This window comes from Mustela putorius, unplaced genomic scaffold, assembly GCF_011764305.1.
Source record: "Mustela putorius furo isolate JIRA1106 unplaced genomic scaffold, ASM1176430v1.1 tig00537227_pilon_pilon_pilon, whole genome shotgun sequence".
Classification (NCBI taxonomy): Eukaryota; Metazoa; Chordata; class Mammalia; order Carnivora; family Mustelidae; genus Mustela; species Mustela putorius.
In genome coordinates, this window is record NW_025422368.1 from 42,142,754 (window position 1) to 42,149,089 (window position 6,336).

At 43.7% G+C, this 6,336-nt stretch overlaps 1 long non-coding RNA gene across 1 annotated transcript in view; it reads right to left on the reverse strand.

Moving 5' to 3' along the window:
• The window catches only part of LOC123389972, a 55,441-nt gene extending 53,027 nt beyond the window's left edge, over nucleotides 1-2,414 (reverse strand). The window contains exon 1 of the long non-coding RNA XR_006604654.1: nucleotides 2,324-2,414. This is a non-coding gene — a long non-coding RNA (uncharacterized LOC123389972). The remainder of the gene's footprint in view (nucleotides 1-2,323) is intronic.
• Nucleotides 2,415-6,336: the final 3,922 nt, after the last annotated feature.

Genomic DNA, 6,336 nt, shown 5'->3' on the forward strand with positions numbered 1-6,336 from the left:
GAAATGTATATCAAATCATATACATTAGGGGCACCTGGGTGGCTCAGTGGGTTAAAGCCTCTGCCTTTGGCTCAGGTCATGATTTCAGGGTCCTGGGATTGAGCCACACATGGAGCTCTCTGCTCAGCAGGAAGCCTGCTTCTCTTCCTCTCTCTCTGCCTGCGTCTCTCCTTACTTGTGATCTCTGTCTGTCAAATAAATAAATTTTAAAAAATCATATAAATTAAACACTAATGGTGGTCAGTTTTCTCCAGTGGTGGGATTTGGGATGGTTTTAAATTTTTTCTCTTTATTCCTTCCTACATTGTTTACATTTTTTATACTGACTACTTGTTTCTTTGAAAATAAAAATGGCTATTGCCATTCTGAAACATGAAATTTTTCTTACTCTGAAATGGTGAGTCACAGATTAGGAAAATAAGAGGATTTCATTCTCCAACAAATATTGAGTTCTTTATTATGCTAGTAAACTCGGCCTCTGTCTAAAAGCTCAACTCAACGTCAGGGCAAGTAGGATACACGAGGAAGAAAAAGAAGCTTAAAAAAAAAATCTGGAATCTGCAGAAATGACAGATCTTTATAAAAGGGATTTGGAGAAAGGGGGGAATTAACCTTCGGTTAATTGCTGCGCTGAATCACTGACTTGTCAAATGAAACACCCAGACAGCGAAACGGTTCTTCTTGTATCAGGTAGAGAGACAAGTGGACCTGCAGAGCCGCCCTCCAGCAATTTCTGAAGGGAATTGCAGATCCTTGTTCCTGAATTAGTGGAACGGGATCTGGGCCAACTCCTTCCCTTTTTTGACGAACCAAAAATGAACTCCTTATGTGAAATCTGGATCAGTTCCAAAACACCCAGTGCTCAAGGTTGTCAGCCAGCTGTTGGCAGCTCACACTAATTTTCTTTTCTCTCTTAAATGGTGCAGAAATATGTTGCTTTACATACACAGGGAAAAATGAATGGAAGGACCTAATTTGCAAATAACCCCAAACCTCCTAAAATGAGCTTTAAGAGCTGATCAGTGTATACCCACTCATTCTGTTGTTCTCAACTGTGTGGAGAGGGGAGAATTGCCCCTCTCTACTTATGGTACGTAAGGGGAAGTCCCCAGCAAATTCCCCTGGAAAGAACAGGACACGAATACTAATGAGGAACCTATCTCCTTTGCTACTCTCTTGCCACCCGCAAAACTCTCCAAGAGCTTACTGCCTCCCAGGGCTCCTGAAAGGGGTACCTGGGGAGGGGGTCAGGCCCAGTTTGCCAGAAGAGACAAGCTAGTAGGAACTCCATGACCTGAAGGGGAGGTTACGACCCAAGGCTGCTTTGACTAGTCCCTTAAAGAATCCCTTTTGATTCTTATGCCTTCATTTGAGTGACCAAGGAGACTCCACCTTGTACAAATTTGTATTATAAACATATTGACTAACTTAGGAGCTGAGTCTTAAATCATGTAGGAGGCCTAATTTTATCTTATTCAAGGAGGAAGCTTCCAAGTTCCAATGAAAAGTGTAGTTCCCTTATTTATTTAAAAGAGAATGTAACACAAAAAATTTATTTTAGGAAGTAGAATATTCGGGGAAATGTACTATCTCTATTCTTTATCCTCCAGTTTTACGAGGAGGTACTATAGTCCAGTGGTTAAGGTCAGAAAGAGGATTTTTATTTTTATCATCCATAAAATAGATGATGATAAAATCCAAGAGGATTTTATTATTTTATCATCCATAAAATAATATCTACTCTGCTGGCTTGTGAAAATGAAATAAAATAATGCTTTGGAGGTACACACTGCTGGCTTGGCACAGACCAATGAATGGAGAGGCCAGTAACTCTGGGTCACAATCCACTTAGCAAGCGACTCCACAGAATCCTGAGGTATTTCGAGGGGCTGGCATCAGAAACTTTGTCAATTGTTTCAGAATACTCTATCCTTCCAGAAACACCCCTGGTAGTTGTGTTACAGGGGTCAAGTCCTCCACCCCACCGCTAGGTCTAGTGTCACTTGGTCTTTCCCTTCAGGAACCCCTGCTCTGGGTCAAGGAGTCCAGCTCTGTCAGTGTGGTTGGACTGTGGACAGAGGGACGTCCACGTGGGCCAATTTGGGTAGGGCCTGCAATCACTTGGGTCAGGGGAAGATCACATGGGGTGACTGATGAGTGGGGACATGTCAGGGGAGGGCAGGAGGCCCCCACACAGCCGGGGGGAGAACCAGTGCAGGGAGGGAACAGTAGGAGGCCTGCTGTACTGACCACCCACAGAACTTGGTCTTTGCGTAAACGCTCTCATCTGCCTTGAGTGGAAATAAAACTCAGGAAAACTAACCTTTCCTTTCTCTCAGCCTTCCAGTCACAACAACACGAATTCTTCTGCAAAGCAGATACTTCTGCCCACTAGGGGAAAGGTCAGGAAGTTCTGGAAAGAAAGAAAACACAATGATTAATATTTCAAGATCTTATCTTCCATACCGCAGTGAAAGCCTTGTCTTACTTCTGTGCAGTTGTTGGGAACACAAGGAAAATTGAGATAATTGGGGCTGTGAGGCCTCCCTGGGAATTTCTCTGGATGATGTTATTTTATTTACTTCTTCATATTTTCTTAAAAGATTTTTTAAAGTAATCTCTACACCCCATGTGGGACTCAAACTTACAACCCCGACATCGAGCCTTGTGTGTTCCCCTGATGGAGCTAGCCAGCTGCCCTGAAGGATTTTTTTTTTTAAGATTTTATTTATTTATTTGACAGAGAGATCGATCACAAGTAGTCAGAGAGGCAGAGAGGGCGGGGGGAAGCAGGCTCCCCACTAAGCAGAGAGCCCGATGCAGGGCTCCATCCCAGGACCCTGAGATCGTGACCTGAGCCGAAGGCAGAGGCTTAACCCACTGAGCTACCCAGGCACCCCCACCCTGAAGGATGTTAAGTTGGAAAGCCAAAGAATGGTGTGAGGCGCCAGGGGTGGGGACGGAGGGGGATAGAAGTGGCCACTGCGGCCCTCTTGCCTTCTGTGTGCTCAGCGTCCCCAGAAAATTTCATGCCCAGCACCCTGGCCTTCCTTCTCGTTCCTGAAGCCCTCTCCCAAGTCCTGGGAGAGTGAGGAGACAGGAACCGTTTTAAGTAAGACCGAGTCTGAGCTGATCCCACAGCTGTCTCCTGTTGGATGCAGGCAGGGTAGGCAAACTGAGCCATGGTTAAGAACTGGTAGGCTTGGGGTGCCTGGGTGGCTCAGTGGGTTAAAGAACTGGTAGGCTTTAAGACCGGGCCTGCCTCCAGTTTGCCTCTGATTTCATGGATGAAAGTGGAATTTTCCAGGAAGGCTTGATTTGGGAGGAATCCTTCTCTTGGATCTACAAGTTCTCTTTATGCAGCAGGAAAATCCCACCCCGTGACCATCTGTGGGCGGTGTCTGCTCACGCCACCAACTGTCTCCTTAAGGAGAGGAACAGCACGCTCAGCAGAGAGGACCCCCCGGGCACAGTGTGCTTTTCCAGGCTTATTGAAAAAGTGTATATAGGGGTTTGGGATTTCTGTTTGTATTAAATAAATTATTTTATTAAATAACATAAAAGGAATTGTGCTGTATAATTACCCTGAACAAGTCACTTAACCTCTTTAGGTTGGTTTTCTTATCTACGGAATGAAGGGTTTTACAATTTTTTATACCCATCTAGCATTAATGCTATTCTTTTAAGACACATTCTAAAGTAGTTAAATACCTCATATTGGGTATTAGAGACAAAATTTTTTCATTAAAAAAAGCTCCAGCTGACAAAATTTAGCTGTTAGAGTATTTATGTCTTGTTCATTTTCTAGTTAGTGGTGAGTATATTTGTTAAAGGTTAGATCTTCCTGGCTTGCTTTTTTTTTTTTTTTTTTAAGACTTTATTTATGAGTGAGCAGGGGAGCTAGAGAGAGCACATGTGCACAAGTGTGGGGGGCAGAGGGAGAGGGAGAAACAGGCTCCCCACTGAGCAGGGAGCTGGATGTGGGACTTGATCCCAAGGCCCAAGGATCATGACCTGAGCCGAAGACAGAGGTGGAATCGACTGAGCCACCCAGGGGCCCCTGACTAGCTTGCTGAGTGCCTGGCAATATTATTTATAGTTAAATTTCAGAATGCTGAATCCCTAAGATGTCATCACTGGGATGAAATACTAAGTGTGACTGGAAGGTCAGACCCCAGTAACGATGGGAAGGTGGCAGAGTGAAGGACTCATTACCAAGGGACAGAGCAGCAGATCTTGAAAGAGAACCTGGAGCAGCACTGTAATCACAAGACTGGTCAGAACTTTTGAGTAACCAAGACTTTCCAAAGCACGGGGTGGAGCGAGCAGCACCCTCAATGGCAGCCATCAGATCCATTTCCCAGCCCCGCCTTTGGGGTTATTTCTGTAAACAGGCAACCACTGTGGTTGGAGCAGGAATGGGAGGGAGTCAGGGAAGGATGCTTTGGTGTCTTTGAAGTGAATACTTACAAAAAATAAGAAAGTTACTGAAAGGGAGGTCATTATTTATTTTTGTTTGACTGGTTCTTCCTGCTCAGCAAAGCATGCCAAGAGGATCTACTACCCACTTTCTTCAAGTTACTCGCAGTTAAAAGACAGACCGGTGATAAAAACCTAGATCTCGGCTTATAGAGGCTTATTGGCCTCCTTGGTCTGCCAGACACCAGTGTGCCCAGAGTGGCCTGATCCGAATATACCAGAGAGGGCAGCCCGTTCATGTTTAGAAAGTATCCGGTCCCAGGCATCACGACTGGGATACCAGTGGACCTTGGTAGCCATGACATCTCTGCTCACAGGTCCCATGCTGTCGATGGGGCTCTATGGGTCCAGCTAAGATCGCTGGCTCCTGGATGCCAGGGTGCCAGCAGTATTCTTCCTTCTGTATCCACGCACATGTTTCCTTCCTTATCCCAGAGTACCCGGATGAAAAATACCACCTCGTGCCCATGCTCATTTCAGATACAGAAAGAATTTTTAAGTCCCATCCTGGAATTTATCCTGGAGTTTAGCTTCATCGCAAAATACCAGTCAGGCTTTCTTCATCCCAGGCTTCGGCCTTTTGCTTCAGTGGGCCTATCGGAATCATTTTATATCATCCCCACCACCTAGCTTCCTGTCTTTATTATCGAATCCAGGGCTCATTCCGTTTTCTGGTTTTGATAATTTTTCAGCTAACTTTGTCAAAATTTTTACAAAGTCCTATCTCCCTGAAATTTAAAATCACACATGGCAACTCTTTTCATGCTTTTGATGGGAATAACTGGTAAAATATGGAAGACATCCCAACCACCATCATCATAAAAAATAAAAATAAAAAATCTAGATTGTACATGAATTATATTTTGCCTGCCAAGCGTTGACAATCTAGCACACAACTATCAGTTTATTTAGCCTCACAAATTAATGCCCAACCACCAGGATTAAACACTCTCATTGTGGCCCTGGGCATAAGAATAATAGGATAGGATTCTACCTCCATACATAATTCATACATGGCGAATGTCAATGGAAGAGTTTCTTAGACTAAGATTACCAGCGGAACTAGCAAAAACGTAGTCCCTTGAAATAAAGATAATGTTCATTACTAACTTAGAGAAATGGCATAGCCCTCTTTTATTAAAACTCCAATTTCAGGATATAGAGTCTGGTGTAATAGTCGTGTCTCTTGTGAATCTCCTGCTTCCCTTCAAGTTAGATTGAGGCCCATTAAAACCAGATTACAACGAACTGGCATTTTTATTGTAGTCCTCCCCATAGGAACAATGCATCTGAGCAGCCATCTGCCTAATTTAAGGCAAGTTACCCTTCCAACAAGCCCACTTACCTCCTCTGAGAGGGTAGTAAGAGCTACATGAACCCATCTTGTGGAGATCTGGTGAGCATTATGTATTTATTTGTTTGTATCTTGAATAGAATGTGTGATTTCAGTACTACTAAGCACACAGTAAATTAAATAGGTCATTTGTTAGAGTAGGATTTGTTCAGATTATCAAATTTATGTTTGCTGCCTGCTGGTGCCTGGCATTATTGACTGGCTCTAAGCATCACACATAGGTATTTATTCCAAGGCTTCTGCTCGCTTAAAGTACACACAATTCTGCATTCTTTTTCCTCCTGCAGACTTTTCATCACTTGGCATGGAAATCATGTAGAAGAGAAACTCACAGACCAAAAAAGCATAGCAAGGATTTTTTTTTCTTTTTAAATATCAGGAAGGAGAGGGGAAATTCCTGAATCTAAACGGCAGGGTCTAGAAGTCAGAGTGGAGTTTCCAAGGTCTATTTATAGTGGTTAAATCCGATCATGGGAATCTGAGACTGTGTACTTGTCCTAAGT